The 10,991-nt window shown below is 40.6% G+C and overlaps 1 pseudogene; it reads left to right on the top strand.

The window, feature by feature from the left end:
* Window positions 1-9,256: 9,256 nt before the first annotated feature.
* Window positions 9,257-10,389, top strand: LOC118719004 (annotated as a pseudogene).
* Window positions 10,390-10,991: the final 602 nt, after the last annotated feature.

The raw sequence follows: 10,991 nt of genomic DNA on the forward strand, positions 1-10,991 counted from the left end.
ATTTTACCTGGTAAAGGTGCCCTGGTAGTTCTCATTGCCTTCTCCTCCATGCCACTCCCAGATTCTGTTGTTTTATGAAGTGGTTTTCTTTGCTTGTTCGTTTTATGTGGTAGTTTTTATTAAGCTCATTTGGGTGTGGAAGGCAAATGTTTCGTGGCTTTTTCTAAAAAAAACCTTTCTTAATCCCTCTTGCAGAGGTGAAATACTGAGAGGGATGGACATGTGTATGGAAGCAATATGGCGTTTCTTCATTCTCTTATGGCAAATCAAAGTGTACTTTGAATTATTTTTGTGGGCTCTCTCTTTAAATTAACCCTCACCCCCCCCCCATAGAATTTTAATGCTGAAAGAAACAATAAAGCTAGTTTAATACCTCCTTTTTACAGATAGGAAACAGGTCCATGAGTGGCTTGCCCAGTGTGAGATAGCCTATTTAGGGGCAAATTGAAGAAGATAAAAGCCCAGTGGTCTTGCTAGACTTTGTTGGCCTCATGTATTCTTTGTTAGTCTCTGGTTCAGTGTCATGACGATCAAGAAGTGTGTATGTGGCAATAGACAAGAGTCAATAATGGTAGGGGACTGCTGATTTGAATGTTGAAGGCCTGTGCGATGTCAGATACTGAATATACTGATTGCCTTGGATAATTTTTGTTCTTCTTTATTCTAGTATCCATCCTCCTAACTGATGGTGACATTTCAATTCTGCTTAAGGGGGACCATCCCTCCCTATTTGGATGCAAGCTCACTTCAACTGCTAAGGTATCCCACGCTTCTCAGGCCAAGGGTAAGCATATGACTTATATTGGTTTTATTTTGCTATCTAACAAATTATGATACACTTAGTGACTTAAAAACAACATGGGTTTGTTATCTCATAGTTTCTGTGGGTCAGGAGAGTGTGGTGATGAGTGTGGTCCTGGGTTGACCGGGTCCTCACCAGATCTCAAGATGGTGACTGGGACTGTGGTGTCATCTAAGGCTCAGGGCCCTCTTTCAAGATCACTAGTTGTTGGCAGAATCCAGTTCCTGTAGTTGCAGGACTTGTCTGTCAGTGGAGGAACATTTCCAGCTCCTAAAGCTGCCCGCCGTATCTTGTCCTGTAGATCATCTCTACAACACGGCTGTTGGCTTCCTCGGGGCTGTTGGGAGAATTGCTCTCTAGTCTACAACGATGCGGTGTTACATAATGTACAGTCAGCATGACATTCCGGTCAACAATGGGCTGAGTGTATAATGGTGGGCCCATAAGATTGACAGGGAGCTGAAAAACTCCCTTCTCCTAATGATGTCATAGCCATTTAACCATTAAAGTGTACATTTCAGGGGCTTCCAATACATTCATGACGTGCAGCTGTCGCCACTATCTCTTACAGAGTATTTTTATCACTCCAAAAGGAAACCCTGAGCCCACTAGTTAATCACTCCCCATTCCCCCACACCCCCAGCCTGGCAATCATTAATCTTTTGCTATAGATTTGTATATTCTGTAAATTTCATGTAAGTGGAATCATAGGATATGTGGATTATTTTGGTCCAGCTTCTTTCACTTAGTATGTTTTCAAGGTTCATCCATGTCATAGTATGTGTTGATATTTTATTAAAAAATTTGTGTGAATATGTTTTGACAATATTTTAGTTACTTGCCCTTAAAAATTGTGATAAAATATACATAACATGAAGTCTACCAGTTTATTTTTAAATGTACAATTCCAGAGCATTGAGTGCATTTACAATGTTGTATAACCTTCACAGCTATTCATTTCTAGAATTTTTTCTTCATCCCAAACAGAAACTCTGTACCCATTCAGGAATTACTTTACATTCCTTCTTATTCCCACAGTTGGTAACCTCTGTTCTACTTTCTGCCTCTATCTGTACCTCGTGTCAGTGGAATAGTACAATATTTATCCTTTTGGGCCTGGCTTGTTTCACTTAGCACAGTGGTTTCAAGGCTTATCCATGCTTAACATGTTTCAGAATTTCATTTCTTTTCAAATTTCTTTTTATTTTTATTTCAGAGAGGAAGAGGGAGGAAGAGAGAGATAGAAACATCAGTGATGAAAGAGAATCATTGATCGGCTGCCTCCTGCACACCCCACACTGGGGATCAAGCCTGCAACCCAGGCATGTGCCCTGACCAGGAATTGAACCATGACCTCCTGGTTCAGAGTCGACGCTCAATCACTGAGCATGCCGCTGGGCCAGAATTTCATTTCTGTTTTGGATGAATAATATTCTATTGTATAGGTATAACACATTTTGTTTATCTACTCATCACTACATTGTTTTTACCTTTTGGCTATTTTTATGAATAATGCTGCTAAGAACATTCATGTACAAGTGTTGAAACATCTGTTTTCAGTTCTCTTGGGTATATGCCGCGAAGTGGAATTGTGGGAAGATATGGTAGTTCTATGTTTAGCTTTTTGAGGTTCTGCCAAACCCTTCTCCACAATGGCTGTACCATTTATACTTCCGGGGGGGTTCCAATTTCTCTACAATCTAGCCATTACTTATTTTCCATTTAAAAAAAATGATAGCCATCTTAGTAAATGGGAAGTGGTTTTGATTTGAATTTCCCTAATGACTAATGATGTTGAGCTCTTGTATGTGCTTATTGGCCATTAGCGTACCTTCATTGGAGAGACTTCTATTTTGCCTACTTTTTAAAAATTGAGATTTAATGGATATATAACATCATGGGGGCTTAAGATATACACTATATTGCTTTAATTTAAATAAGCATGAGTAATAGAGGTACCTAAGCAACTCATTCCAACTCCTTTAGCATTATTTGATTTTTTTTCTTCCTGAGCAAGTACTTACATAACTACCAATTGCTTTTTTTTCCTTTTTTTTTTCTTCTTCTATGTAATGGGCAGTGGGGACTGGGAATCTGTTCATGTTCCCTTCTCTGTGCATTTTTCTCATACACACTGTTCCAGGTTTGGTGTGTTTGCTCTCTGATCACTTAGGGACTTGTTTGCTCAGCTCTACAATTTTCATGGCATATTGAGAGGGAAGTCAGATAAAGGTGTGTTCAATTTGTCATCTTTAACTTAAATTTTAAAAAAAAATATTTTATTGATTTTTTACAGAGAGGAAGGGAGAGAGATAGAGAGCTAGAAACATCAATAAAATATGTAAAAATAAGTAAATAAATAAATTAAAAAAAAAAAAAGAAACGTCGATGAGAGAGAAACATGGACCAGTTGCCTCCTGCACACCCCCCACCGGGGATGTGCCTGCAACCAAGGTACATGCCCTTGACCGGAATCGAACCTGGGACCCTTCAGTCCGCAGACCAATGCTCTACCACTGAGCCAAACCGGTTTCAGCTTTAACTTAAATTTTAATATTTTCTTGGTAAGCTATATTGCACAGTTTTAATATTCAGGTTTTATAGAGTTACAGGGGCAAAGAAAAAAATAATGAGAAATGAGTATGTTGTGAGAGATTAAATTAGAAGCTATTTTATCTAATTTCATACTCTATTAGAAGAATATTTTGATTAAAAAACTTCTGCTCATTTTTGTTTTGTTGGCTCATTATTCAAGTAAATATGTAGTAAGATGTAGGACCACTGTATTACTGATAAGCTCTGAATAAAGAGTTACATTTTTTACCCTAAAACAGTGTATTTTTAAAAAAGTTTATTTTATTGATTTTTTGCAGAGAGCTAGAGAAACATCGTTGAGAAACATTGATCAGCTGCCTTTAGCACACCCCCAATAGGGGATGTGCCTGCAACCAAGGTACTTGCCCTTGACTGGAATTGAACCTGGGACTCTTTAGTCGACGCTCTATCCAATGAGCCAAACCAGTCAGGGCAACCGTGTATTTTTTAAATGAGAAAATTATATTTTTGTATCTATATAATAATAATAAGGGCTTAAAGCATAGAAAAGGGGCATCTCAGCTTGGGTGATTAGTAACAGTTTGTTAAATTAAAAACAGGTTGTTAAAATGCTGATTTTTGAGATTCTTATGACACTTTTTCTAAGACTGTGTCCTATCAGATGCTCAAATAAGATTTTAATTTAAGTGAATAAACATCAATTTACTCATGAACATGTTTTTAATGTAAGCACAGTACTTTGATTTTTAAAATACAAGCTCAACAGTTCATTTTATGAAAATCTGTAAATATTGTTTTTTTAAAATCCTTACCCAAGCATATACTTAAAGAGAGGAAGAGGGAAAGAGAGAGGGAGAGGGGAAAGAGAGAGGGGGGGAGAGAGAGAGAGAGAGAGGAGAGAAAGAGAGAGAGAGAGAGAGAGAGAGATATGAGAGAGAAACACTGATCAGTTAACTCCCTCAGGCACCTTGACCAAAGATGGAACTTGCAACCTTCTGATGTACAGGACACTGCAGACAGCTAAGCCACCTGCCAGGGCTGTAAAAACTGTTTTCAGTTAAGCTTTACTTTCACCTAGTGATACGAACACTTGTTAAAAGAAAACTGCTGTCTGGTGAGAAGTATGAGAAATACCTGTTCCCTCCCCATGCTCCCTGTTCTCACATTTCACTCTCCAGATGCAATAACCACCCTAAACCCTTCCCGTTTTTTATTCTGGTATCTACTTCCATCTTTCTAAACAATATTCTTACACTACTGCTGCTTAAATTTTTAGTTTCAGATTTTATCTCTTTGCTATTTACTGTGAAATACAAGCCATAAGCATTTTAAATATACTTCTCCTTTTCCTGTCTCTTACCTTTTAAATTATGTGATGATATTTGGTTAAGACAATATTCAGGGTTCATATTACTATGATTATGTAATTATTATTCATAGCTAAGCCACATACTATGCCATGATTAAATTTCCTTTTTCTAGAACCTTTGTTTTCTCAGAAATTAATGATTATATTGTTCTTTTTTGTCTGCTTAATTTTCTATGTGATTATCACCAATTCATCCCAAATTTTATGGCAGAACTATAAATTTCTCATATTTATTTAAAATTTTTAAAAATTCATTTCAGAGAGGAAAGAGGAGAGTTAGAAATATCAATGATGAGAGAGAATCATTGATTGGCTGCCTCCTGCACGCCTCCTGCTGGGGATCAAGCCAGCAACTTGGGCAAGTACCCGGATCCAGAATTGAACAGTGACCTCCTGATTCATGGTTGATGCTCAACCACTGAGCCACATCCATGGGGCTCCCTCATTCTATTTAAACACATCAGGCTATCCCAGTGGTTGGCAAACTCATTAGTCAACAGAGCCAGATATCAACAGTACAATGATTGAAATTTCCTTTTTGAGAGCCAATTAAAAAATTTTTTTTATTGATTTTTTATAGAGAGGGAGAGAGATAGAGAGCTAGAAGTGTCCATGAGAGAGAAACATCGACCAGCTGCCTCTTGCACACCCCCTACTGGGGATGTGCCCACAACCAATGTACATGCCCTTGACCGGAATCGAACCTGGGACCTTTCAGTCCGCAGACCGACGCTCTACCACAGAGCCAAACCGGTCTTGGTGAGAGCCAAATTTTTTAAACTTAAATTTCTTCCAATGCCACTTCTTCAAAATAGACTCGCCCAGACCGTGGTATTTTGTGGAAGAGCCACACTCAAGGGGCCAAAGAGTCACATGTGGCTTGCAAGCCACAGTTTGCCGACCATGGGGCTATCTTCTTTAATAAAGAGGGAAAATGCTAATCGACCATCACTCCATCACAAAGATGGCTGCAACCACAGCTGAGGCCAAGTTCCCAGCAGGGACCTGAGGCTGCACACACAACCCCCCCCCCCCCCCCCCCCCCCCCCGACAGGGCTTGACAGGGGACTTCAGGTTGTGCCCCCACCAGGCAGGGTTTGACAGGGGACATCAATGTGTGCTTCCTATCTGGTTCTGGGCTAGGGGACCTCAGGCTGCTCCCCCCGCCCCAGTGCCAGGCCAAGGGACCTCAGGCCACGCCCCCATAAGGTGGGGCTTGACAGGGGACTTTAGGCTGCACCTCACACTCCAGCACCAGGCCAGGGGACCTCAGACTGCAGCCCCCGCCCCGTGGGGCTTGAGAGGTGACCTCAGACTGAGGCCCGCACCCAGCACTGAGCCAGGGGACCTGAGGCTGTGCCACGCCACCACCCCCCCACCACAGCAGGGCTTGACAGGGGACTTCAGGCCGTGCCTCCCACCCATTGGGGCTTCACAGGGGACCTCAAGGTGCGCTCCTGGTCTGGGCTGGAGTATCTTAGGCCATGCCCTCTGCCCGGCAGGGCTTGACAAGGGTGGGACTGGCTGGCTCTGGATCTAGCCCAATGTGGGGGTGCCAGCCAGTTCTGGGTCTTATGTGATTTTGAGGCATATTGTGGATGGGCGGGGACCTGACTCTGGTTCCCATGGTGTGCCCCAGACCCTGACAGGAGGAAGGTTTCCATATACATTTTACTAATTTTCTTTCATCTCTGACACTTGTATTATAGAGAAAGGGCAAATAGCAATATTAAATTATTTCCTCTAATATCTCCTAATGTGTATGAATTTCGTGCACCGGGCCACTAGGTTATTATATTTCTCTCCCACTCTTTCTTCAAAATTCTCCTTTTTCTCCCTCCCTTCTTCCTTCCTTCCCTACCTCCTTCCCTCCCTCCCTCCTTTTTTCCCAAGTATCCTTTTCAGAACTCTTCTTTCTCTGCTCCAATCTGGACCAATTGCTCATAAGCCTGCTACTAACATGTCACCCTCTCTTTTAATGCATCCTGTTGTTTGCTGGGTCACATCTTCCTCTTTCCCATTTTCTCAGTTTAGGGGGCATGTAGTCCAGGAGCTTCCTCAGAAAGGGTGAACGAGAGTATGTTTGATAGTGCGGCTGGGCAGAAAATTGTAAGTTTTATCAAAGTTTAACAAAAAGTCTTAACATTCTCTTAAAATATAATAAATGCCAAGCTGAAACCGGTTTGGCTCAGTGGATAGAGCGTCGGCCTGCGGACTGTAGGGTCCCAGGTTCGATTCCGGTCAAGGGCATGTGCCCTGGTTGAGGGCACATCTCCAGTAGGGGGTGTGCAGGAGGCGGCTGTCAGTGTTTCCTTCTCATTGATGTTTCTGTCCCTCTCTGTAAAATATCAATAAAATATTTTTAAAATGTCAAGAAGAGGGCTTAACTTCGTATTTATTTTGAAAGAGGCATGCCACTGGAATCTGATCTAGTTAAAGGTAATCTGCAAACCTCTGCCTTTTAGCCACAGGTACATGTGTAAAGTTTTTCTCAGAAATCTCTGAGGTTTTCTCTGGAATTATGAACAACAGCTTCGGACTGTCCCTTCTGCTCCTGGGAGAATAAAGGAAGAACCAGGTGGGTGGGGGACACCAATCAAATTGGGAGAATATCATTTAAGATTTCTTTTCCACATGGTTTATACATAAGAAATCTAATACTTTGTTTTTAAAAGTTTTCCCCCCCTCATCTTGTAGAGTGTCAAGAGCAAGAGTTTTGAGAGGACTTGGTAATTGTGAAAGTTGTATTGCCAACTTTTGTTTGACATATTTTAAAAAATGGAGGTAAAATTGGTGTCACATAAAATTGATCATTTTATAGTGAGAAAGTTAGTGGCATTTAATATACTTATAATGTTATTCAATCACCACCCCCTCTATGCAGTTTCGAATATTTTTTTTCACCCCAAAAGGATTGCGAAATCTTGGTAGTGATTCCTTCATTAGAACGTAAATTTGGTCTTAATCTATCAGTCACTCAGGAAATGAGCCAAATTATAATACTCTGATCATTCAGTTCATTCAGAACTACATTGTACTGAGTTTATAGTTTTCTTATCAGAGAATTACAAAAGGACATTAATGTTCTTCCTGCCATTGTGTTCTTTGAATCTAGCAATGCAGACATTAAATTAGAACAGATGTAGTAAAAAAATTAGATTAATGTTGTCTTCATGGTTTTTGTTTTAGGGTTTTTAGAAAAGTACTGCTTCTGAACTTCGAAAATGTGGGCTAGCGAGTGGGAAAATCTCATCAAGAAATGGTTCACTTAACAAATAAGCTAATAGGCCTGTAAAGGTTTCTGCTTTTTTTTTTTTTTTTTTTTTTTTTCCCCCAGCAGCACATTATGCTGCTCTTGGTCACGTGCTGTATAGAATGATCATCACTGTCATTCTGGGATGGAGGTCTCCTTTGACCGGGGCTTGCTGTGGGAGAGATTCCATGGAGAGTAATTTCTGATGCCTTAGGGGGATGGAGAAAAAAAAAAAAAAAAGAGAGGAAAAGTGCCAGAGGGTGCTTCTATCTTTTCATTCCCCCTGTTTACAAAGATTAGATTGCCTTCAAATTCCCGCTTTTCTGATGGACGGCTCTTTGTTCATTTTGTAAGTAAGATTTAAGAATTAGCAAGGAAACACCATTCTCTCCGTAGGGCAGATTCTCGCCCGCGTTGGTTAGCCGTGGGTAGCAGTTGGGCCAGATTTGTTGTCTCATCCTATCCATCAGATGTGCAGATGGCCTGTTTTCCCCCGGTGGGGAATAAAATACCACAGATCTAGGTAACTGTGGGGCTTTATAAATGAGCACCCAGCTAGAATTATTAATAATTACAGATAGTAAATTAAATAGAAAAATAACTAGAATAATATAATAAAATAATAAATTAAATTGCATGTTAATTAAACGTTTCTATAGAAATATGTACATTCATACCAGTATGATTATTAATTATTTAGACCAGTGGTTCTCAAAGTGTGGTTCCCAGGCCAGCAGCATTGGCATCACCTGTGAGTGCGTTAAAATGCAGCTTCTGCCTCTCTTGTTGCGAGGGGTGTGGTGTTGGCTTGTGGGTCTCTGAGCCTGAAGGTTGAGAGCTTCTTCACACCCGGGGAATGTACCAGTGGCTCCGGTAACCCTGCCACCAAACTCATACCCTGAGTGACACTGAAGTGCTGTGGATATTGTGTGGATTACTGAGATAAAAAGAGAAAGGAGGAAAGGGAGAGGCTCATGAATGTTCAAAGAGGCAGAAAGGATGATTGGCCTGAAGGCTAAGCTCTATCATAAACAACACCAGGCTGAGAAAATACAAATGAAAAGAGAGCCCAGCTGGTCTGGCTCCGTGGTCAGCATTGGTTGACCTATGAACCAGGAGATCATGGTTCAATTCCTGGTCAGGGCACACGCCTCGGCTCCATCTCCAGGGTGAAGGGCACAGGAGGTTGCTGATTCTCTCTCATCATTGATGTTTCTATCTCTCTCTCCCTCTCTGAAAAAGAAAAGAAAAGAAAAAAATATATATATATTTAAAGATGCATGAAAAGAGAAAACACCAAATAAAAGAATGATGTAGTGATGCCACAAGGAGGAGCAGTATTTGCATATCTCCTGGGCAGAGAAGGACAGTCAGAGCTAAAGTACTTTGCAATACAATTAAACAAACAAACAAACAAAAAATGAAAAAAGAAAGCAGGGAAAATAGAAAGTCCCATTGCTCAAAATTCATGCTGAGAGAGAAGCAGAGATATCCAAAGTTACTGGAACAGAAAAGAGAAAAAAGAATGCCTGCAAGAGGATGGTTACTCCAGCCTGCTTTGCTGGAGATGGCTGTGCTCAAAAACTACGGACATATGAAAGGCCAAGGGGCTTGTGTTTCAAGATGGCCCACAAACATACACTGAGCTGAAAGCCACCTTTTGCCCAACAAGACTCGGTGTAAAGAAGAATCTCTCGTCCCCTCTTTCTACAACTTTGGGTGAACAAGTTGGGCCTTGTGACACCAGGAGGCAGGCTATTTGGGGAAAACGTGCCCAGGTACCAACAATCCTGAAAATGACGGATGCATAAACGCAGTCTTACTGGTTTGACAGCAAGTGACTCCTTGGAATGATTGAAGACAGTGCACCGGTCAGGAAAACTCCTTTACTGTGATGTTTCTGAGTACCATAGCACAGGTAACATGCCTGCAGTCAGCAAGAGAACTATTTATTAAAATGACCCAGTTTTTAAAAAAGAACTGCAGTATCTACTGAATTCCGGTAGAAACTTGGGGAACGGGGTCCAGCAAGATGTTTTAACAACTCTCCAGGTGGTTGGGATGCTGTCGGACCCACGGTTTAAGTCTGGAAACCACAATGATAGCACCGAGTAAGCGCCCTCTAGTGTTGTCAAAGTTGCCTTTGACATGTTACTGGGCTTGGCCTAGAAATCCTGATGGAAATAATAATAATAATATAATAATAATAATAATAATAATAATATTATTTTCCCCCCAAAGGTATCTTCCCTCAAAATTTCTTTCAAGTCTTTTTTTTTCTATGAATAATTTTACAAATTTTAGAAAATGATATCTGTACAATTTTAAGCTTTGGTCTTTTTTTGACTTAAACTATGGAATAAGCATTGCCCATGTCATTAAAAATATTTTGTAAACTTACTATTTAAAGGCTGATTAATAGTTTTAAAGTTGATTCTCCTTATTTTCTAGGATTGTAGTGTATAAGGTCATCTTTTTATTTTTATTTTATTATTATTTTTTATTTATTATTTTTTTAAATTTTATTGATTATGGTATCACATAATTGTCTTCATCCCCCCATACCCATCCCAAACCCCTCCCCACATATGCCCCAATCCCCTGTTGTCCATGGCCACTGGTTAGGCCTATATGCATGCACACAAGTCCTTTGGTTGATCTCTTCCCCTTACCCTCACCCTCCTCTACCTTCCCTCCGAGGTTTGAGAGTCTGATCGCTGCTTCTCTTTCTCTGGGTCTGTTTTTGTTCATCAGTTCATATTGTTCATTATTTCCTCTAGATGTGTGAGGTCATGTGATCCAAGAAATACCCTTCTATGAACCTAAACTGAGACAAGCCCTAATGGTTATGCTGAGAGGCAAGTCAATCAGTCTGTAGTGAGTTCCTTTCTGGGCCAACAGTTCTTTTGAGTCCCAATTTCAATGTCAAACAGTTCCTTATGTGTACATGTCAGCCATGATATTTCAGATCTGGTTGGTGGATGAAGGTTATCTTTTTAGAAGAAAGGATG

The sequence above is a fragment of the Pipistrellus kuhlii genome, unplaced genomic scaffold, assembly GCF_014108245.1.
Source record: "Pipistrellus kuhlii isolate mPipKuh1 unplaced genomic scaffold, mPipKuh1.p scaffold_m20_p_15, whole genome shotgun sequence".
In the NCBI taxonomy this organism is placed as follows: domain Eukaryota; kingdom Metazoa; phylum Chordata; class Mammalia; order Chiroptera; family Vespertilionidae; genus Pipistrellus; species Pipistrellus kuhlii.